The sequence below is a fragment of the Ochotona princeps genome, chromosome 12, assembly GCF_030435755.1.
Source record: "Ochotona princeps isolate mOchPri1 chromosome 12, mOchPri1.hap1, whole genome shotgun sequence".
Classification (NCBI taxonomy): domain Eukaryota; kingdom Metazoa; phylum Chordata; class Mammalia; order Lagomorpha; family Ochotonidae; genus Ochotona; species Ochotona princeps.
The window spans coordinates 52,601,454-52,625,205 of NC_080843.1; the positions used below are offsets into that span (position 1 = coordinate 52,601,454).

At 43.0% G+C, this 23,752-nt stretch overlaps 1 long non-coding RNA gene across 1 annotated transcript; it reads left to right on the plus strand.

Moving 5' to 3' along the window:
• The first annotated feature begins 6,170 nt into the window (after window positions 1–6,170).
• LOC131481559 (uncharacterized) lies at window positions 6,171–22,192 on the plus strand. The gene is made up of 3 exons (XR_009246386.1): window positions 6,171–6,340; window positions 20,029–20,446; window positions 22,014–22,192. It is a non-coding gene; the product is annotated as an uncharacterized LOC131481559 (long non-coding RNA).
• Window positions 22,193–23,752: the final 1,560 nt, after the last annotated feature.

The window sequence follows — 23,752 nt, forward strand, 5'->3', positions numbered from 1 at the left end:
TTTTGGATTAGTGCCCTTCTGAAAGAGGCCCCAGGTCAGGCTGCCCCTTCTACCACCCAAGGGTGGTCAGAAAGTCCTCTCCAGACACTGCAGGGGCCATGACCCTGGACTACCCACTCTGCACAATTGTAAAAGATAACTATTTGTTGTTTAAACACTACCCAGCGTATGTTATGTTTTTATAGCAACCCAAACAGACTAAAGCATTAATGGTTAATGTGATTTTACTGAATAAATGAAAATTAATATTAATAATGAAAGAGACTTTATTTTGCTGACTTAAGCACAAATTTAAGAAAATAGATTCTTTTTACGCTTTAAAAAGTTCATTTAAAGTGAACAAATTTGTATTTGATATTACAGTTTTAAGAAGGAAATGAATGGTATTTCCCACCCCTCCTACTCCAATTCCCTCTGGCACACCCATGCACCCACCTAATTCTTTTTTTATTTGTTTGTTTTATCTCCCTATTTTATGGGCCAGTATTGTGTCATAACTGTAAAACTGCTACCTGCAACACCAACATCAAATATGAGTGCTGGTTCAAGTCCTTGCTGCTCCTCTTACAGTCTAAGCTCCCTGACTGGGAAATCACCTGAGGATGGATCAAGTGCTTGACTTCTCTCTTTTTTTGGAAGATTTATTTCTTTTTATTGGAAAGTCAGATATACAGAGAGGAGGAGAGACAGAGAGGAAGATCTTCCATGCAATGATTCACTCCTCAAGCAGCTACAATGGCCAGAGCTGAGCCAATCTGAAGCCAGGAGCCAGGAGCTTCTTCCAGGTCTCCCAAGCGGGTACAGAGTCCCAAAACCTTGGGCCATCCTCTACTGCTTTCCCGGGCCACAGGCAGGGAGCTGGATGGGAAGCAGGGCTGCCAGGATTAGAACTGGCACCCATGGGGCCCGGCCGCGTGGCCTAGCGGCTAAAGTCCTCGCCTCGAACGTGCTGGGATCCCATATGGGCGCCGATTCTAATCCCAGCAGCTCCACTTCCCATCCAGCTGCCTGCTTGTGGCCTGGGAAAGCAGTCGAGGACGGCCCAAGGCTTTGGGACCCTGCACCCGTGTGGGAGACCCGGAAGAGGTTCCTGGTTCCCAGCATCTACCATTGCTCCATTTGGAGCAATAATTTATTACAAGACCAACTCTTCCATCTCCTACACCAAGTGCTGCCCCTTTAGCAACCAGAAGAAATTTGGTTATCACTAGAACCATTAACATCCTACCAACATGAAAGTATGAAACATGCAAGCACATACGGGCTTGTACGCATGCATACATACTACCCAGGTGCTAGAGCTCCTCCGCTTTGGAGTCTAGTATCAGAAACAGTATGGTGATGCATTTCTTAGTTGAAAGCAATGCTCCTGAGGCCACAGTGGGTTAAACTATTGCCTGCTGCACTGTCATCCTCATGGAGACCGTAGTTCATGTCGCATCTGCTCCACTTCTGGTCCAGGTCCTTGCTAACGCATCTGGGAAGACAGCAAAGGATGACTCAGTGCATTGGAGACCTGGATGAAGCTCCTGGAGTTTGACTCCGTGACTTCGGCCTTTCCCAGGCCTGTAGAGCGCAACCAGTTGGGCAGTAAACTTTCAAATAAATCATTCATAAATCTTTATAAACAGACAAACAAACAATGCTCCTGGAAGGTGCTTCATGCTTATTCACAATATTCTCATATTCTGGTTTGCGTAACACAAAGATGTTTGACTGAATCAGGGAGGATGAGAGGGAAGAATTGCATAAGATCCTGAAGCTGCTTGAGAGACCCCTGGCATAAAGGAAGTGGAACACATGCTGCAGTAATTGAGAGTCCCTTTCCACTGTTGCAGACATTTAGGGGAACAAACACATGGATGAAGGTTCCTCTCTCTCTTCAATGATAATAAAAATAAAATCCTACGGTTTAAGCCCGCACATTGGCCCTTTGAATTACAAACTCTGGTCATAAATGGAGTTGGCAAGCTGCTTTTTCATTTTTTGAGAACTGCTTATTCATTTATTGAAGAGCAGAGTCATAGAGAGTGAGGGGTGCACGAAGAAAGTGAGAGAGAGAGACCTAATTATCCGTCTTGTGGTTGACTCTACAAATGTCCACAGCAACCACATCTGAGCTAGGCTGAAGCCAGGAGCCAGGAGCTCCATTCTGGTCTCCCGCATGGATGGCAGGGGCCATCATTTGCTGCCTTCCCAGGCACGTTAGCAAGGAGTTGGATGAGAAACAAAATGGATGGGAGGCAGCAATTCTAATACACACTGAAGTTTGCTTTCTAGGATGCTGATATGTAGCACATAATTTTCTCATTGAAGGAATATTTAATTATAAACATGATAGGCTATAAAAGAAGTTCCATCTGTACAGTAGGTATTTACTCTTTCTGGATCTAGTTTTTCGGAAATCCATGGAGACTGAATATTTATGTAGAGATGTGCAGTCTGCATTCTGATTATTGCATATGTGCCTCATCTATTTTCCTTGATACCTTGAGGCTTAAGGACACCTGTTATTCATCTATATGCCCGAAGCAACAAGTAGCAAAATATTATACCCTTAATAAATATCTGTTAGTGACCAAATACATTATCTGTTCTACAAAAAGCAAACTTCCAAGTATGAAGTGTGCAAAAGCATCAGTGGTGAAACTTTGTATGTCATGTTATGTGTTACAAGTTCATTTAGTATTACAAACATGATATATGTGTAAGTATCTTAAAGAAGTTAATCACAATTAAGAAAAATAATTCAAATTAAGTATTCTAGTTATTTGTAATCCATAGCATCTTTCTCTTTTACTAAAGAAATTTTCCATTGGTTCAGCCCAAGGTTCCTCAAACATATTCCACAAAACATGATTGATGATGATAATATTGAAATGAGAGGTATTATACTACAGAAAGAACTCATTAGAAAGTATTAAGTCATTTCTGACAACCTGAAAAATTTAGGCCAAGCTGAAAATTAGCAAATATCTGCTTATAACTGAGCTACCAGAAAAAGTCTGTTATTATTGAAATTTGATGAATTTTGAAAATGCAAAGACCATAAAGTCAAACATAGAAAGTTAAAAGCAATTTCTTTCATAAGCACAGATTTATGGCTCAGTTAATCAATATTTGAATTAGATGTGTGTAGCTGAGTTGTTAAACCATTGCTCTATATAGTGCAAATTAATATTAATGAGAAATTCAATGGCATTTGACAGTAGCATTCTGTCATTATACTAATCATTGATTTTAATTTTAAATAGTAATGCAATGCAATTTTTTGTCAGCTTAAGGCAATAACTGCACAGATACTGTAATACTCAAGTCAAGTGAGACTCTGAGAGCTAGGTTGTCAGCAGTGCCTGGGTCGCCAATTTGCAACCATTCACCAACAATTGGTGGATGATTATGAGTGACTGCCATCCCTGATAATGAATAGCTGACCCCCAGGGTTATTTGGCTTGCTGTTTCAGGGCAGTCTGTTGAAAGCTGCCTGGTGTCAGAGACAGAGTGATTCATTCTGAACAAGTAATTCAATCATAAGGCTAAAGAGCAGAGTTACCAACGGCAGCTGCTGCTTTGTGCCAGAGAGAAGATGAGCAGAGGTAAAAATCAAGCACCTGGGAAAAAGCAACCAGGACAACCCTCGCACCTGTACCGCCACCAACAACCTTTCTGATGTCCCAGGACCAGAACAGCAAACTCCTTTACCTTAACTTTTTTTATATGCAGGAGTACATTCTGAAATAAGAATAAAATGTAGTATAGTAAATACATAATCCTATAACATTTGTTATATGTATCAAATATTATATACTACACAAATCCTATGCACTGTGCTTCCATAAGACTTTAAAACAGGATTTTTTACACAAGCAAGACAACAAGCACAAGTAATCACAATGCATCCAACATCATAAAGCATTTGAAATTTCTCAGTTTCCTTGTAATCTTAAGGGATCACCTTTACCCATAGTCCATCATTGACTAAAATTTCATTTATGAGGCATATGACTGCATTTTTCATAGAATTAACATACTCAGAATATATATCACACTTCTAAAACTCAACAACAAAATAAATTTCCCTGTTCAAAAAATTGTCAAAGGACTTGATAGTTGTCAAATATTATGAATGACCCAAAAGCACTATCAAGATACTTAACATCATGAATCATTAACCATTAAGAAAATTCAAATCGGGCCCGGCGGCGTGGTCTAGCGGCTAAAGTCCTCGCCTTGAAAGCCCCGGGATCCCATATGGGCGCCGGTTCTAATCCCGGCAGCTCCACTTCCCATCCAGCTCCCTGCTTGTGGCCTGGGAAAGCAGTCGAGGACGGCCCAATGCTTTGGGACACTGCACCCGCGTGGGAGACCCGGAAGAGGTTCCAGGTTCCCGGCATCGGATCGGCGCGCATCGGCCCGTTGCGGCTCACTTGGGGAGTGAATCATTGGACGGAAGATCTTCCTCTCTGTCTCTCCTCCTCTGTGTATATCTGGCTGTAATAAAATGAATAAATCTTTAAAAAAAAAAAAAAAAAAAGAAAATTCAAATCAAAATCACCCTGGGATATCACCTCACAGCCAGGAACAAGAAACTACATTCTAACCTCTTCCATGGATAGCAGAAACTCAAGCAGTTGGGACATTTTCCATTGCTTTCCCAGGAGCATTAGCAGGAAACTGGTTCAGAAACAGAACTGCTGGGACTTGAAGTGACACTTCAGTGTGGTATGACAGTACTGCAAGTTCTTATTCTGAACACTACAACACCTGCCTCTTTGTGGACTTCCTGCTACTGGAAGTATTGAAAACAAGGTCTCAAGGGTTATTGGCACACACTTGCTCATAACATCATTATTAGCAACAGCTGCAACATGGGAGCAATCCGATAGCCTATCTATAGGTGGATGAATAAGCAAAACAGATGGATGCATTTCATACACCTACACATAGAGGAATATTATTCAGCATCAAAATGGAAGGCAATTCTAACACATGCCACACCACACATGAACTTTGGAAAATGCCATGCTAAGAGAAAGAAGCTAGTCACAAAGGACAAATACTGTGCCATTGCACTTACATGAGATCGCAACGCAGTGACATTCACAGAGTTAGAAAGTACGATGATGGATGCAAGCAGCTGGTGGTGTGGGAGTGCATCTGCAAAGCAGGAAGTTATTATTTAATGGACATAGAGCTCTGCTTTACAATAAGTGAAATGGCCTGGAGATAGATGGTGAAGACAGGTGATGGCTTCCTCACAATTAGGTTCATTGTTCCTTAACAAGAGCTTATGTTATTGCAGCTTATCAAGTGGTACACAATTTGCTTTTCTAGCTAATGATGACATTCATTCTGCTAATTTAATTAAGGTGGTGTCTGTGAGGATTCTTCATTGTGAAATCGCTTCTTCCTCATTTCTATTTAATATATGTCCTATAGAAAGAAAAATTTGAGATTAAACAACATCCAATTCCTCACCAAACTTTAAGCCTGCCTGTTTGTTTCAGGCCTGCTATGGCCTCTCATTTTATCCAATGAGTCACACTCCATTGCCATTGTTTTCTTCTAATGCTCATATTTTAACAGATTTGGTCTGGGAAAAGCTGCCCAAACTGGTTTCTGTGTTCCTTTGATACATCCGAGCCCTTATCGGAATGTGTGCTTGTCATAATGAGGTATCGCAGGTCCATCTCGTACCTGCCGTTTAAACAGATCCTGTGCTTACCAATTTATCACAAACTAGTTCATTCTCTGTTATTCATCCACCAAGACGGAGGTCAACACCAGTTTCCAGTCATCATCAGGCACATTTTTCTTGTAGAACGAAAGTATCAGCTAATATAACTACTTCCAAAATAGAGAGAGAGAGAGAGAGACAGAGAGAGAGTGAAGGCACTTTTGACTTTTCTTGTACTTGAGCTTACCTTATCCATTTGGACTCTTCATCTAGTCTCTGTAGTGACTTGAATGTGGGATTTTTAAATGATTTAACATGCCCAAACACACTGAATCATTTCAATAGTCATTTTCAGTATACTTGAAGGTGACATTTAAATAGAGGGAAAAAAGCTATATGGAAAAAAGATATGGAAAGTCATTTTATATGTAGTAAAAATATGAATATACATTTCTAATACTCATGTGATTTCTCTCTCAAAACAGGAAACAAAAAACGCAGTGAAGAGTGCTACAAAGTACTGAGATTGGAGTGGTGCACTCCAGCATGCAGACAGCAGCCAGGGCGGCAAGACTCCCAAAGCAATTCTTGAGCCAGCCTTAAAGGATGAAAGGGATTTTCTTTGGCAGAGAGAATATTATTGCTTCATGATGAAGTCTTTGGGTAAATATTGAAACTGTGACAGATTATTTCTCATTTCAACTGTTTTTTCTTATAGGATTCATTACTCTTTGCAGCACTGAAATCTCTTCTGCAAACAGGCCAAGGTAAACTGGATACATTAATGCCACAACACACTGTTATGGTGCCAGTCGTTCCTAGTAGAATCTGTGGGAATGGGTAGGTGACACACTTGTTGTGGGCATAACCAATCTTTTTTTTTTTAAAGGTTTATTCATTTTATTACAGCCAGATATACACAGAGGAGGAGAGACAGAGAGGAAGATCTTCCGTCCAATGATTCACTCCCCAAGTGAGCCGCAACGGGCCGGTGCGCGCTGGTCCGAAGCCAGGAACCTGGAACCTCTTCCGGGTCTTCCACACGGATGCAGTGTCCCAATGCATTGGGCCGTCCTCAACTGCTTTCCCAGGCCACAAGCAGGGAGCTGGATGGGAAGTGGAGCTGCTGGGATTAGAACCGGCACCCATATGGGATCCCGGGGCTTTCAAGGCGAGGACTTTAGCCGCTAGGCCACGCCGCCGGGCCCGGCATAACCAGTCTTGTGGTGATGTGACCATGTGTTCTGTGGCTGGATGTTGCCTGTATTTCTTAGTCTTTGTGTGACTTAGAACAGGACAACATTTCTCACCTCTGTCACTCTATCATAAATGGAAACAATGTGTGTTGCCCGAAAACACTTTTGAATCTCTGGCACATTCTTCAAATAAGAGATGCTAGTGCATGTCTAGTTCAGAGATGGATGCAGAACAAGTACTAAATAAATCTTTAGATAACTGTAATTTTGGAATACTTTAAAAATTTGCAGGCAGTTTCTATTACATGATTCATTCAATTTTAGGTTCCTTCAATATTATCATTGAACCTAGATGGTGGGGAAATTTGTTCAAACTAAGAAACCTATACTACCATGAACTAAAACCCGGACTTCCAGCAAACTGACTTCCCATGCAGCATACCATGTTGTATTTAGTCCTCCTGTCTCCTTAGGGTCCACTTCTCTGGAGCAGTTTCTCTCTCGCGCTCTCTCTCTCTCTCTCTCTCTCTCTCTCTCTCGATGGCTTTGGCAGTTCGATTCTACTCAAGTATCAGAATGGTCATCGGTCTGGGTTGACCTGCTGTGGTGACTAGGGTTACGGGCTTCTGGAAAGAATATCATAGAAGTGAAATGTTCTATGGACACACTGTATTCGGGGTACCAGGTGCCCACATGGCATCGATGGTGTTATTCGCTTTGGACACCTGGGTAAAATAACCCCATCTCCTGCCTGAAAGGGAGAATATTTATCAGAGTTAGAATTCTTCTGGAAGGAAATGGCATTTTTAAGACTCCAAATCATAGGAATGGTATTAATCGATATGAGATTGCTTATTCGTTATCTGCTTATTTAACTTCAAATTAGAGCACTTTTTAAAATTTTATTTATTTGTATTTGAGAGGCATATTTTATAGTGAGAATCAGAGATACAGAGAGAGAGAGCTTTGATCCATTGGTTCACTCCTCAAATGGCTGCATTCGCCAGAGCTGAGCCCATCGGAAGCCAGGAATCAAGCACTACTTGAGTGCAGAGACCCAAGGCCTTGAGCCATCCTCTGCTGCTTGCCCAGGCCATAAGCAGGAAGCTGGATAGAAGTGGAGCAGCTGGGACTTAAACTAGTGCCCATATGGGATACTGGCATTGCAGGTGGAGGAGGATTAGCTTGCTGGACTACCGTGCCAGACCCATAAATTAGAATTGTAAGATTAGCCTTTTAGCAGCTAAAAAATAACAGCTGGGAGAATGTGTCATTAAAGACCTAGAAAACATACAATTAAGGCTGGCTCTGTGGCAAAAACAGGTTAGGCCACTGGCTGGCTCCCACCTGTTTTATGAGTCGTAAGTAATTAGAGTCCTGCTTCTGATCCAGCGCTCTCCTAATGGATTTGGCGTCATTCACATGGGGGACCTAAGATGAAGTTCCAGGGTCCTGATCCAGTTCTAACCATTGTGAAGGTTTTAAGAACGAACCAGCAGATACAAGACCTCTCTCTCCTCTCTCTGTCTCTCTCTCTTTCATTTTTCTTTTTTTTTTTTTTAAGATTTATTTGTTTTTATTGGAAAGGTAGCTTTACAGAGAGAATGAGTGACGGACAGATCTTCGGTCTCCTAGTTCGCCCCCAGTGGATGCAAGGCCGGAGCTGAGCCGATCAGTCCCACAGGGTGCATGGTTCCAAGACCCTGGGCCATCATCCACTGCTTTCCCGAGCCACAAAAAAAAAAAGAGGAAAATATCTAGAAAAGAAATCTCTTCATGTCTCGGAGGTGAATCTGTTTCCAGATGTCTGGGTGCTCCACAGTGACACTTTCTAATATGGCAAACTTTACTCCTGAGAGCGCAGCAGATGGCGCTGTTGAGTAGCTTCCCGCTGGCCCCGTCTTAGCTGGGATACAAAATTCTCGCTGTACACTGAAGAAACAATGCGTGGTACCCATCATTTCAAATCTGTCCTTCAAGATGGAGTTTAAGTTAATCAAGAAAAAGCAAAATTCACCTTTCATAAGGCACCAGGGGAAAATAATGTTTGCACATTTCTATTCGATTCTAAAGTCAGAAAGCTGTGGCAGAACATAGTTAATACTCCCTGTGGTTTATCCTACCATCAGTCCTCCTGGGCACTTGATACACAGCTCTGCAAAGGCGGCTTCAAAATGCTCACAGAAAATGGGATTAAAAGGCACACTTATTTTTGTGCAGATTTTTTTAAAAAAAATTTACTAATTATTCTTGGAAAGTCAGATATACAGGAAGGAGGAGAGACAGAGAGAAAGGTCTTATGTCCGATGACTCATTCCCCAAGTGACTGCAACAAGCCAGAGCTGAGCTGATCTGAAGCCAGGAACCCATATCCTCTTCCAGGTCTCCCACGCGGGTGCAGTGTCCCAATGCATTGGGCCATCCTCGACTGCTTTCCCAGGGTACAAGCAGGGAGCTGGATGGGAAGTGGAGCTGCCAGGATTAGAACCGGCGCCCACATGGAATCCTGGCACGGGCAAGGTGACGACTTTAGCCGCCAGGCTACCATACCAGGCCCTTGTGCAAATACTTTCAAAATCTGTGTATACAAGGGCTCTTTTAAAATTCATGCAAAATTCATATTCTGTAAGATCTATGCATTGACTTCAACATTTGTTTGCATAAAGTGTTGTTTTTTTAATTCCATTTCCCCCCAAACCCTCTAAAGTTCACTTCTCTATTTTTACAAGTATAAATATAGACAGTAATTGAATTAAAAATTACTCATACTTTTGCAGAAATCTGTGCTTTGTTTTATTTTGGTTTTGCTTGACGAGTATCTCTTGGAGTGGTAGAGTTACAGGGAAAAGGAGAAAGGCAGAGAGATACCTGTTGTTTCCTGATTCTCCTCGGAGACAGCCCTGACAGCCAGGGCTGGACCAGGCCCCAGCCAGGAGACGGGCACTCCACCCCAACTTCCCCAGCAAACAGTAGGCGCCTAAGTGCTTGGCCGAGCTTCGCTGCATTCCCAGACATGTTAGCATGTAAGTCATTTCCAAGAATAATCCTTAGTTAGGACTTGCATAATTCAGTGAGGGCTGTGTACTTTATGAACTCATTATTTATGCAGGACGCGTGAGATTGGATCCGTGTGTCTTTTGCACAGTGTTCTTTCATGTCGTAAGATACTGAGCCTGGTCCTCGGGGCCTCAGATCGCAGCGTCCAGGAGCTACTTTGCTTCTGCTGTGGCGGCTGCTGACCCGTGTGGGCAAGCTAGCTTCCTTCAGGCATACGGACAAAGGAAGAGAAAGTGGAGCAAGGGTGCAGAGGCAGGGAAAAAAAACTCAATTTTAGGGATCTTATTCTCACATTGCTTGAGCTCTGAATAGACTTCTATCACTTCCTCTTGCATTAAATTCTTATTAAAATGTATTAAGTATCAACGTTCATTTTCATTGAGGAATTTTTATTGGCCACCATTTTATTTAAAATAGCAAACTGAATAGCACGCCCAAATCAGGATACTTTCCAATGCTTTCATCCGTATGAAAAATTTGCTCAGGATTTTTTCTCTGTCAAGTGGAACTGTGGGAACCATACTAGATTGCAAACTAAATAATGACGTTTGGGTTTAAGGTCTTTGAAAAGCAGAAAGAGCTCCCATTTGCTAGTTCAGGACCCAGATATTCAAAGCAGTGGAGGCCGAGCAGGAGCTTGGAATTTTTTTTTTTTAAAGATTTATTTTTATTACAAAGCTGGATATACAGAGAGGAGGAGAGACAGAGAGGAAGATCTTCCGTCCGATGATTCACTCTCCAAGTGAGCCGCAACGGGCCGGTGCTGCGCCGATCCGAAGCCGGGAACCTGGAACCTCTTCCGGGTCTCCCACGCAGGTGCAGGGTCCCAATGCATTGGGCCGTCCTCGACTGCTTTCCCAGGCCACAAGCAGGGAGCTGGATGGGAAGTGGAGCTGCCGGGATTAGAACCGGCGCCCATATGGGATCCCGGGGCTTTCAAGGTGAGGACTTTAGCCGCTAGGCCACGCAGCCAGGCCCAGGAGCTTGGAATTTAAGCTGGCCTTTTCATGTGGGTGGCAGGGCTCCAAGTACTCAAGCTATTGCCTGTGGCTTCCCAGGCTGCACCTCAGCAGAAAGCTGAAATAAGAAGTGGGACTAGGAAGCGAATCCAGACACACCACTTCGAGGTATCAATTTCTAACATCAAATAGTGACTTTTGAAAACATAAAATTCATTTTATCTTATGTAGCAATTCAGTAAATAAAAGATCAGACTTTCATTATATGCTTGAGTATGTTGAATTGTTTGTTACTAAATAATTCCAAGATAGCAGGAAAGAAGTCTTAAAATTATGGATGTAGTTGGGCCTGGTGCAGTAGCCTAGTGGCTTTAAAGTCCTTGCCTTGCATATGCTGGGATCGCATATGAGCACTGGTTCATATCCTGGCTGCTCCATTTTTCTTCAAGCTCCCTGCTTATAGCCTGGGAAAACAGTTGAGGATGGCTTAAGGCCTTGGGACCCTGCTCCCTCGTGGGAGACCCAAAAGAAACTCTTGGCTCCTAAATTCAGATCAGTTCAGCTCTGACCACTGCAGCCACTTGGGGAGTGAATCAGCTGATAGAAGATCTTTCTCTCTCCTTCTCTCTATAAATATGACTTTCCAATAAGAATAGGTAAATCCTCTAAGGGGAGGGGGAGCCTCTATGGCAATAGTTACCATGTAACTTGCAATTAGTGTATGCCAGGCATTGTTGTAAGTGTTTTATATACTAACTCATTTAGGCTGTATAATGACACTATGGGGGGACATTATTATTTCTGTTTTGTAGATGAAAAAATTGAGTTTTAGACACAGACAAAGTAACTTATTTATGGCCGAATAACCAGTGAATAGCAATGCCCAGAACTGTTCTGTTCTGAACCACAACTGGCCCTTCTCTCACGGGAGGCATGTCTACTACTATGTCAATCAGAACAAACCCATCTTGGTCGTGTCCTACCAAGTGTCCTTGCTATCTCCCACAACCCTACTTGTATTGTACACTAACATTTGTACCAACATACTATAGACAAGTATTTAGATTTTTTTTTCTTTTTAAAATAAAATAAACAACAAAAACACCTAGCTTTAGGTTCACTGTGCAGGGTCTTGGTCTTGGTGTGTGCCTGACAAATCAATTTTTTTTCTTTTTACTGAGTGAATTCTAATATGGCAAAAGAAGACTTTCATAGAACTAAGTAGGGAAGTAAAAGCTGCATGCTTTGGTTTGAACTAATACCTTGGGAAGCTTGGTATCAGATTGAGCTATCATTTCCCAACACTGATTAGTGCAATGGAAACACCAAAACGGCGTTAAAGACTGTGAAAAGGTGTGACTTTTTTTTATCTGAGTAGTACAGGTAGAGGATTATGCCGAAAATGTCAGATCAGAATATGGTGCGTCTCTGCACCTGTACCCGCAGCTGCCGCGGCTTGCTCAGCTATTAGGAAATCGGTCCCTGCAGCAAGGGTTGCCCTGGAACCAGCCCGAGTGACTCTTGGTAGCCAAGGTATTCATCAGTCTGGTCACACACACTTTAGGGAAGTCATTTCTGTAGATTGGGTCCTTCTGCTCCCACAAGATTCCTCCGTTGAAACCTATGCCTGATGTGATGGTGTTTGGAGGTGTGGCTTATGGGAGATGGTCTTCATGACTGGGACCAGTACCCTTATGAGACAGACCTGGGAGCTCTCTTGTACCACGGACCCATGTAGCAAGAGAGGGAAGCTGTTTCTGAATCAGGAAGCTGGGCCGCATCAGACACTGAATATGCCAGCACCTGGATCTTTGTACCCCAGCCTCTACAACTGTGAGAAATAAACGCCAGCCATTCATAAGCGGCCTGTTTTAGGAAATCTCTAAGCATCTCTAAAGGGGTTAAGACAACCACAAGGCTCTGTGTGCAGAAGCAAACAAGATGATCAGATCAGTTATTCCACATGGATTCTTGTCCAAGACAAGCAATTTAGCGGCACAGGGACACCCAGAACTGGGTGTTCCTGACTTGTGCTCCCACAGTTGAATCTCACACAGGAGCTCCTTTTTGTGTCTCCTTCTTTCCAGCAAAAATCCAAGTTGGGGTCACGAGTCAAACCCTGGATGTTTACTCTTCATCCGCTCTGTTTAAGCAGACTTAGACTTCTGTGAATCAGGAAGTCCAGTTTTTCCTCTCTTCACGACACCATGATTATTTGTTTTCTGAGCTATATCCTGGTTTATAGAATAAAGCCTGTGATGTTTCTGGAGCAAAGCAAGTGATCACTAAAGATTTAAAATGTACTAGTAAGTGCCTGGTACTGTGGCCTGGTGGCTAAAGTCCTCGCCTTGAATGCACCTGGATCCCATGTGGGTGCCAGTTCTAATCCCGGCAGCTCCACTCCCCATCCAGCTCCCTGCCTGTGGCCTGGGAAAGCAGTCAAGGATGGCCCAAAGCCTTGGAATCCTGCACCCATCTGAGAGACCTGGAGGAAGTTCCTGGCTCCTGGCTCCGGATCAGCACAGCACCGGCCGTTGCAGTCACTTGGGGAGTGAATCATCGGACGGAAGATCTTCCTCTCTGTCTCTCCTCTCTGTATATTTGACTTTGTAATAAAAATAAATAAATCTTTTTTTTAAAAATGTACTAGTAAGTAAATTGTACACTGTTTCTTATAATCAGCATTGTGACTATGAAAGCAATCAAAGCCTCACAAGCAAATAAACAAAAAAAAAATAACAAAAAAGCAAGGAATGTATAACAAAGAACGAACATAGACTTCCCTTGACTCTCTGCCATCCTCAGTTACCCATATTAAACTAAACCTGAGCTTATGTAGAGGTAAAAATATGCTAATAATAGAGCTATTTGGAATACCAATCAATTATTAACAGAAGGGTCAAAATTAAGCTGAATCTAACAGGCATCCCAACACCTAGAAAAAGAATGAATGCTTGAAGACGGAATCTTCTTTTCATTGCTTTTCCACCACTAGGCGGCTTCTGATACAATGAAACAAATGATGAAGGTTTGGGAAAATCACATTCTAATGTATGCATCATTAGTAACTCAAGCTCGAGCACTTGCTGATATGAATAAAGAATCAGGCAAACAGTCAGACATGTGGTAAATAATTTAATTAGGTGAAGACAGCGCACAGTGTCATCTGGCTACAAAATGATATCTGGGTCATCTCTGGTATGTTCAAGATGGAGGATTTGTTCTGAATTTGGACTCAGGTGCTGGAGTCACTAAACACTGCATTTCGAGTGTGATGGTCAGAAGCCGGTTCTGACTCCTTCAAGAAAGGACAGACTTCTCTGAAGACAGCGAGATGGGGCACGTCACTGTTTTTTTATACAGGTAACAATGGGGGCTTTTTCTTAATGTTTCGGGGTTTCTGAGACAATACAGAATTCATACCAAATAGACAAAAAGTTGCTGTTCTAGTTCATTCTATGTTTATTAAAAGACTGATGTTTAAGCTAGTTAATCCTTGAGGAAGGCGCAGATCCAAATTCTCTTAGCAAGAGAACTTTTTCTTTAACGGGGTCAGGGTGGGCACATGCAGGGGAAACTTACAAGTGCCTTTGACCAAGGCCACCCTGAAAGATGAGTTGAGAGTGAGACAAAGGTGAACACTGAAAAACTCAAACACAAAGAACAGAATAGACATAAGTGTGAGAAAGGTGCAAAGTGGCTCAGAAGGTGGTGGCCCAGGAAGTGGCAGTTGAGGGAGGAGCTAGGAAGAGGGGCTCCCTGGCTGTGCAAAAACAGCAACCAGCAACAGGAAGGGATCCCTAAGGCCTGAGTTGCCCCAGGTGAGACCACTCCCTGGTAGGACCAGGAAGAAGAGCCTGCACTTGAGTGAATTGTTAGAAAGTAGTAACATGCCACACTCCTCCCTTGCCATTTGGGAAACGGCCACCTGCTGTGTTCCGGCTTGGGAAGTAAAGAAGTCTCTTACCACTTGGGTTTGATGTGGAAATGCCAGGGTGAGACAGATGTGGGCCCCACAGCTCAGGAAGCCCAGTTACTCCGAGGAATATGCAGAAATGGAGGGGCCACCCTGCATTGAGGTTTGAGCTAGTGCAGACGGTTCAAGAAAAAGTCTTGTTGAAACTGGGTTTGGGGGCCTTGGAGAAGGTCAAAGAAGTTAAAGTTGCCATGTAATGCTTCAGACCTCCCTCTGTCCTCCTCCCTTGATAGGAGCAGTCTGGTCATAAGTGTTTATTTGCTCCCATCTGCATCTACACTGCTCCACCAACACATACTTAAATGGGTATAAATAAAAATGAATCTATGGGAGATATGGGTAGTAATATTATCAATAATCTTAATTATGTCCTTAACAGTACTACACTTTTATCTGAGATTGATGATCCAGAGATAGCTACAATAATACACCTTTTATGTAAATTATGCTGTGACTTAATAATGGATATAGTATGTATGTTGGAGCTTTTGAACAGAGGTGACTCCATCTTCCTAAGCTACTGGTGAAATGGGGCCACCTCTCCTACCACTCCTGTCAAGAAACCCCAATGTACGTAAACCCTCTCCTATCACTGCTGTCAAAATCTCCAATGTACTAAGCTCTCTCTTATCAATCCTGTTAAGAAGCTCTCATATACGTAAGCATGTCATAAAAAACAAGTTATGGTAAAAATGATAAAGAAAATGTGTCTTGATGAATATGTAAAAAACATGTTTCTCAGAACTGAGAGAAAGCAAGTGTTGCTGATAGATAACATGTAATAACCAATCCAAATGTTGTAACAACTGCTTGCTTGACCTGCTGAATTGTATATAAACCCATGCCTTGGCCCCAGTCAATGAAGCCAGCAGGCTCCCACTAGGCCGGAACCAAAGCCCAGCAGACTTCCACTAGACCAAAGTCAAGGGTGCTTTTGGTGGCTTCCCCCGTCCTGTTTGGTGTGTGCTCACTTGAATAAACGCTTGATTGCAAGCATCCATCTCTCGACTCGTGGTATTTGTTCGAGTACCGGGCTCGGTGTTTATGACATCGCTCCAACTTCCTTCCTCTTCTTCAGTATCTCTCCCTCTTTTCCCTTCTCTTTCCTTTGTCTTCAACCTGTCTGCTGACATGGCTCATGTTGTACACTATTCTTAATGCTGTTTTTTTTTTAAAGATTTATTTATTTTTATTGGAAAGGGAACTATACAGAGAAGAGGAGAGACAGAGAGAAAGATCTTCCATTTGCTGATTCACTCTCCAAGTGGCGAGTGGAGCTGAGCCAATCTGAAGCCAGGAGCCTGGAGCTTCTTCTAGGTCTCCCACATGGGTGGTGCAGGGTCATCCTCGACTGCTTTCCCAGGCCACAAGCAGGGAGCTGGAAGGGAAGTGGGGCTGCTGGGATTAGAACCGGCGCCCACATGGGATACCCAGCATGTACAAGACGAGAACTTCAGCTACTAGGCTACTGTGCCAGGAGCATATTAGTGCTGTTTTCATTCAGGTTATGTGCTTCCTGTTGTCGTCTGGCTCCAAGTTCTTTAATTTTCATTGCACAGAGATGCTGCTGTTGCAATGGTACGACCAGCCACACAGCACTCATTTGCCACCTACCTATTCACCATAGATAGCAGGTCAATCAAGTATACCCTTTAAAAGGCATTCCTTTTTTAAAAATAAGGCATGTACTTATTACTGATTGACACATAATAATTGTACACGTTTATGGAATAGGATATGGTTTTCCATAATCTCCTTACACATTAAGATATACTCTTTGGGAGTTCAATTCACGCCTAACAATTGAAAATTAGTTTCCCTCTTTTCTCTGTGATCCCACTGGCACAGCCCTGATGTTGCCAGCATATTGGTCACGCACAGTGATATTTAACTAACACTGGAGTGAATACACTAATTCACTTCGCCATGCTTCACAGGGAGATTGCTGAGGGCGGCGCAGAGTGCTTCTCCTCCCCGTCTGCCTTAGGAATAAATGGAGGGGGGACATGGGCAGGTGGAGACCACAGTCTCATGTTTCTCACTGGGAACAGCTGAGTAGAAGGGTGCAGCTTAGTGAGGGGCAAGCGGCCTGCACACTGGCCCCCAGAGCTGAGCAAATGTTTCCACCTGTGTCGCTCTGGTAGGGCTGCAGGGCAGAACTGCAGGAGTCTCCCAGAGAGCAGAGCAGAGAGAACAGAGCACACACAGTTCTCTCTGGGGGAGTGAGAGAGGCCCGGTGAACAGAGACAGGGAGGAAGCCGGTTCCCCCTGCCATTTAATGTGTGATTGTTTAGTTCAGGAAAAACAATGCTTGTTAAAGCCCCACTGAGTATTAGAATGCCAAAGTAAGTATTTTCTTTTTCTGACTTTCTTCTGTTATTTTATTGGAATAGTCAATCCTTATGGTGATGGGAAGAGTTAAGATTTTCACACCCGGGCCTGTCGCGGTAGCTTAGCAGCTGAAGTCCTCACCTGGAAGAAGTTCCTGGCTCCTGGCTTTGGATCAGCGCAGCTCCGGCCGTTGCAGTCACTTGGGGAGTGAATCATCAGACGGAGGATCTTTGTCTCTGTCTCTCCTCTTCTCTGAATATCTGACTTTGTAATAAAAAATAAAATAAATCTTAAAAAAAGAGATTTTAACATCCATTGACACAAATTTTAGTGAATTTTTCCAGAAGCTAGGATCCATCGGTGGCAAATATTATCATCTACACTAAAAAAAATTTCTGTTTTCCTCAAAATACTCATCACTCATCTATGTACTGTGCAGAATTACAAGAGTCAAAATGCTAAAAAAAAAAAAAACCCAAGATAATATTGATATTAGAACAAAAATAATTTAAAAGTACCACAAGCATAACATTGATTCAATATTAGATATAATTACGTACTGCCTTTAAAGGTATATTGAGTCATGTAGCAAATATAGAAATCAGAATGATGTATGATGGTCATTTTCCATTTTGATGGTCTAGCCTGAAGTATGCTATGTTCAACGTGGTTTAAGACTTTTCTTCTTACGAATAACTTATTGATTTTAAAATGTGTATGCTACTTTAATTCATAAAGGAATAATATGTAGAAACTATATGGCATTTTATATTTCCAAAGTAATTCACAAACTTTAAATAAATAATGTAGATAGCACCCCTGGAAGTAGGTCAAAGACTACAGATACCTTCTTTCCATGAGAGTTGGTAGGGAATATATAAATCACTATGCTTAGAAATCACACAAAACTGGACAAAAAAAACTTGTATAGGTAGGTGTGAGAGGTATCTTAAATTCATCAAATAAATCAAAAACTGCTTAATGAAAATAGTAACCCTAATCTAATACAGTGTTGGAATAGCTATAGCACATATTCAATACAGTACATGTTCATACATATGCATGTTCTCTTCATCTTTATGAATAGGAGAGTTAGCAGTCCGAAAGTGATCTAGTCTCTTACTCCTAGACTACTTGTAATGAGATTTTTCTTCCCCATTTCTATAACATGACACAGTGAAGCGAAATGCCGTTGCAAAACTTACTGAAGCTGATCTTGTGATGGGAAATGGGTAATTTAGGAATGAGGGAGCAAAGAAAGAATCGCAGAAAGGATGAACTGACCATGACCTGCAGCTATTGAGGCCTTACTCACTGCTTCTACTCTAAAAACTGTGGCTATCATTCTTCAGTCTATTGAATGTTTTTGTGGGTTACTTCACAAGATCTGTGCAAAAATGAATGATGTACAAGTGTATTTGAAAAAGTCCATGGGAGGGACCTACAAGGTAGCATAGCAGTGCAAGCATCCCCTATGAGTGCTGGATCCTGTCCTGGTTGCTCCACTTCCCATCCAGTTCCCTACTTGTGGCCTGGGAAAGCACTGAAACATGGCTCAAGTCCTGCATCCATGTGGGGGACCTGGAAGAAGCTCCTGAATCCTGAATCAACTCAGCCCCAGTCGTTGCAGCCATTTGGGGAGTGAACCAGCAGATGAAAAACCTCTCTCTCTTTCTCTCTCTGTAAAATCTTTTTTAAAAAATGCTCATGGAAAAGTAGAATTAGAAGAAAAGTTTATTCTGGTTCAAATTTTTAAAAAGATTCATGTGTGCTTTTTCAAAAAAGATTTATTTATTTTTTTATTGGACAGTCAGATATAGAGAGAGGAAGATATTCCATTCAATTATTCACTTCCCAAGTGGCCTCAACAACCAAAACTGAGCTGATCCAAAGCCAGGAGCCAGGAGCTTCTTCCAGGTCTCCCACATGGGTGTAGGGTCCCAAAACTTTGGGCCGTCCTCAACTGCTTTCCCAGGCCACAAGCAGGGAACTGGATGGGATGCAGGGCTACTGGGATTAGAATTGGTGCCCATATGGGATCCTGACACAGACTTTAGCCACTAAGTTATTGTGCTGGGCCCTTCTGTGTGCTTTTTTAATAATAAATATTTTCTGTGAACTTTTACAGATCCCTTTAGGCATGGATTTCAGACGAGATTGGGCGCGTTCAGGGTGGGATGGCCGTAGACTAGGCATGGATTTCATATTTCAAATACACATACACACACACATATCTAATTTATTTTAAAAGCAGGGAGAGAGGGAATCTTCCATATACTGGTTTGCGCTCTAAATGACAATGGCTGAAGCCAGGAGCCAGGGCCTTCTTCCAGGTCTGCCATGTGGGCACAGGGCCCAGGCACTTGGGCCATCTTCTGTTGCTTTCCCAGAATTAGTAGAGAGCTGGAACAGAAGTGGAGCACCCAGGACTTGGAACTGGTGTCTACATGAGATGCCTGTGTTACAGGCAGCAGCTTAACCCTCTATGCCACAGTGCCAGCCTCATGGTTTCACATTTTCTTCTCAACCCAAGGAACTTATATTTTAATTGCATCTTTCATGAACTCTTTGAAGCAGCCTTGGACTCCATCACTGGTGTGGTACCGATGAGCTCCTCAGTTAAGAGTTTTTGTTGGCCCTAATGAGAGTCTTCTGTTATGCCTCTGGCTCTCTTGTGTTCTTTTCATGCGTCTCTTTCATTCTGGTGTGCATTTTAAGGAATCTTTTATGAATAAGGCCATTTTATGTGTCTGAATAGCTCAACGTTAAGGTTTTAAGCAGAAACACTTCATCAAGGATTGTCACAGCTGTTTCTGTTGTCCCATTTCTCAGGGGAGAGTCTCTGTTCTATAATTGGCTGCAGATGATGCCAGGATGAAGGGCGCTGCCGCCTCTACTGACTGAAGAATGATACTGCCACAGGCATATCTGCCTCATTTGCCCTAACATCTCCCTGCCATGTGATGGATCCATTTTGGCATGATCTTGACTGTCAGCAGCTAGTGTGCCAGTCCAGCAGGTAAGTACAGTGACCCACACAGTAAGGACTATGTGTCTCACCTATGACCAGCCTCATGGAGATGTTGAGGAATTAGACTTTTGACCATTTTTCTCCATTGTGCTTAGTGTGTTGGCCTCTGCCCACATGCCTGCCAACAGGTGTTTGAAAGCTGTATGCTTGGTCACAAGGTCCTCTTACAGGCATTCTCAGAAGATAACAGATGTGTGGAGGTGTCTGGATCTTTCCTGGGTAAGATCTGGGCTGAAAAATGGAGATTTTAGCTTTTACTGTTCCTATAAAAGAAAAAAATATATATAATACCAGCCAAACTATCATGTTTGTCACAAATGTGAAGTAAAGAAGTCCCTTTCCAATTTCTTCCCAGTGTCTGAAAGTGATTGATTCCATGATCTTTCCTATTTTTCACTATCAATATTCCCTTCCTAACTTCACATAGCAATCCCATTTGTTTAAAAATTAAACACCCACTCTGTAAACTGTACCAGAACAAGGAGAATAACCACAATGATACTGATTTGTTTATCAAATGCCCCAAGTAATGTTAAGTTATTGATTATCTACTCCTTCCTGTCAAGCCCTGAGATATTAGGCTAATGTACATGTTTGTAGTCATAGTCATGGAGTATACATCTTGTCTGTACACTGCATTACAATTAGAAATGCTTTCAGCTACTAAGAGAACATTCAATTCACAGTGCTGTAAACTATATTAAGACTCTAAAATTTCAAACAACAGGTGAATGTTAGGGTCCTATGATTCCTGTCATGCTTACAAGGCTGTCCCACCATTCCAAACATCTCATCTTCCAAGAACATATCCAAAGACAGCCTGGATAGTGATGGAATTGTTCTCCCATGCCTCTATCAGAGAACATAGTTGTCTCCTGAGGCTTGGCAGACTCAACGTCTATAAGGTCAAGTGGCCACTAGTAGTCTTAAAGAAAGCTAGAAGTATGGTGAGCTAGGGTTAGAAGGTTGTGAATTTTATTGGGTAGCCTAGCAAGAGGGTTTCACAAACAACTTATAGTTTGCCACACGCTTTCACATTCATGATCTCATCTTATGACTCAATGAGACTACTATGCAAACACACTGGAAAGCCAAACATAGCAAGGAATATATAAGCAGTAGTTATGTGGGGACTTGAGGCTGTGCTTTAATTTAAAGATCCTTTGAGGAAGCAAATTCAATGCAAGGGCTTTTAAGATCTTATAAAGCATTCTGCTTATAAAATTTTCTTACAGGAACCCTGAAAAAGAATTCAAGATCCATAGATTGTAAAATCTGGCTTTGAATTGGCTTTTGGCTTTGAATCAATAATAAAGGGTCAGCTTAGGCTATAAGACGCTTGAAAGATGCTAAACTTCTGTTTGCTCATCTGTAAAGTCATGCCCTTGACAAGGATTAGATATTCCCTAAACTCCTCCTCCTCAAATATTGGGGTACCTATGTAATCCTGCTGGTGGAAGTCTTGAGCTAAAAGATTGTCAGGAATGATCCTGTCCACCCTGTCCCACAAACGGGACAGTGAAGGCTCAGAGAGATCATTTGCCTAAGTCATTTAAGTGAGAATTGTGAGTCCCAATATATCACACTTTGCTTTTACAAATAATATTGCATCCTGACAGAATTTTAAATATTTGAACTCTTACTTTTTCACTGTGGCCAGAATCTCTCTGGCAGCAGTTACACTAATACAAGGCAGGTGACACAATTTGAGCAGTTAAGTCTTTGAACAAATTAATCTTCCCATAAAATAACTGTCCCATCATTATGTCCTTTTTCCTTTCTTCAGGACTAGACGAAGTATTCTATTAACAGATCTTAGAGTACCAGCTGACAAGACTAGCAGTCTGTCCGTGGTTACCACCATCGCCATCCAAGTGCTCAGAGCTCCCAGCCCGAGAAAGTGTCCAGGACTAATTTCCCCTGCAGGTTGTGTGGGGGCGAGTGTGAGTCTCCCTGTTATTATTTTGTCTCTACACAATCATGGCTCCTGCCTCTACATGAGGTAGCTGTGAAACCTCTGTGCAATGGCGCAGGGTGTGGCAGCCTGGGGAGGTAAGAGCTACCATGAGTATGCCTTCCTTGTGCTGCTGATCTGAACACAAACTATTACAACCAATTAAAGAAAACAAACAAACAGATGAAGTCCCAAATGCTGAAATCAGGGATCTAAACCTGGGACTCATGCGTGACCTGGGAATGGGGAATCTGACACTTCACTGAAACAGGTTTCGCAAGGTCATTACTATGGATGTTGGATAATTCCAGGGTCTGTCCTGTGTGTTACACACAGCAGGATCCCAGCCATTACCCAAACATCTCCAGACCTCACCTCCTATCTCTGGTGGGCAGTGTTCCTTCTTTCCCTGTTGCTTTAAAACATCTCTGTGTATCTCCCCACCCCTGGGGGAGGAGCATCAGTGTTGTCATGCTTTTATTTATTTACTTTATCATGCTTTTACAAAGGTCTTTGACCTCAAAAGAATTGGGTTTAAAGTGACTTGAAGTCTTACTTAAAGCCTTCAAGATAACACACACACACACACACACACACACACACACACACACACACTTTCAGCTGTAAATGTGGGGGGCGGGAGGGACATGCACAACATTATGGCTAATAAAAATGGTACAATCTGACTATTTGCTATGAAATATATGTCTATCCATGTATTACTTAGGCCTATTTGGAAAAGGCACATCAGAAACAATCTGGGGCAATGTCTACTCCGAAAACTGCTGTTCCCAGATGGTGCGCTTCTTAAAACATCCGCAGCAGACGCCCATGCTCATCTACCCTATCTGGCTCTCCAAAGGGCTAGTGCTCTTGTCTAGGAAAAAGGGGGCTTCAAGTTCAAGGGGAGGGGGGAGTTCCAAAAGAGTTCTTTTCTCAGAAAAGAAATCCAATGGTGATATGGGCTGCAAGATCTATTAGAAAGAAGAATGGAGAGAGGATGGGAGGAGGGAGAGAAGGAAGGAGAGGGAGGGAGGGAGGGAGAGAGAGAGAGAGAGAGAATGCTTTTGGGAGAAAGCCCAAGGAGGGCTTGCCCTGCCTTTCTCCCGCCTTGTCTGGGAAGCCGGCTGTCCCCACAGATTCCTTGGCCTCTGATTCTGGTCTCATTCTGGCCACTAAGTGACCACAAGGAGTGGCCACGTCCTCCAAGCGCTAAAAGATTCTTTCAGTCACTGTTTCATCTGAACCCTCCACCCCCGCCCCATCCCTCCCCGGGCCCCAGGCGTCTCAAATAAGGCAAGAAATTCACCTACAACACCACACACCTGGCCCGGAAAAGCGAGCAAGGACAGTGTATCGGCCTTCCGCGGCTCCCTCAGGCTCGGGGACTCTCCCCAAAGCAACTTTCCTTCGCTACTTCTACGTCTTTCCTCAGCCCCGGAAGGGGAGGCAGTGAGACCCGGGCGGCGGGGCTGCCCGCACCGAGGCCCGTCACCCGCGCCCCTCCCGCGCCGCGCGCTGGGGGCGTCCCGGGCGGCGGCGGAGGCCGAGTCCTCCGGCCGGCTGCGCTG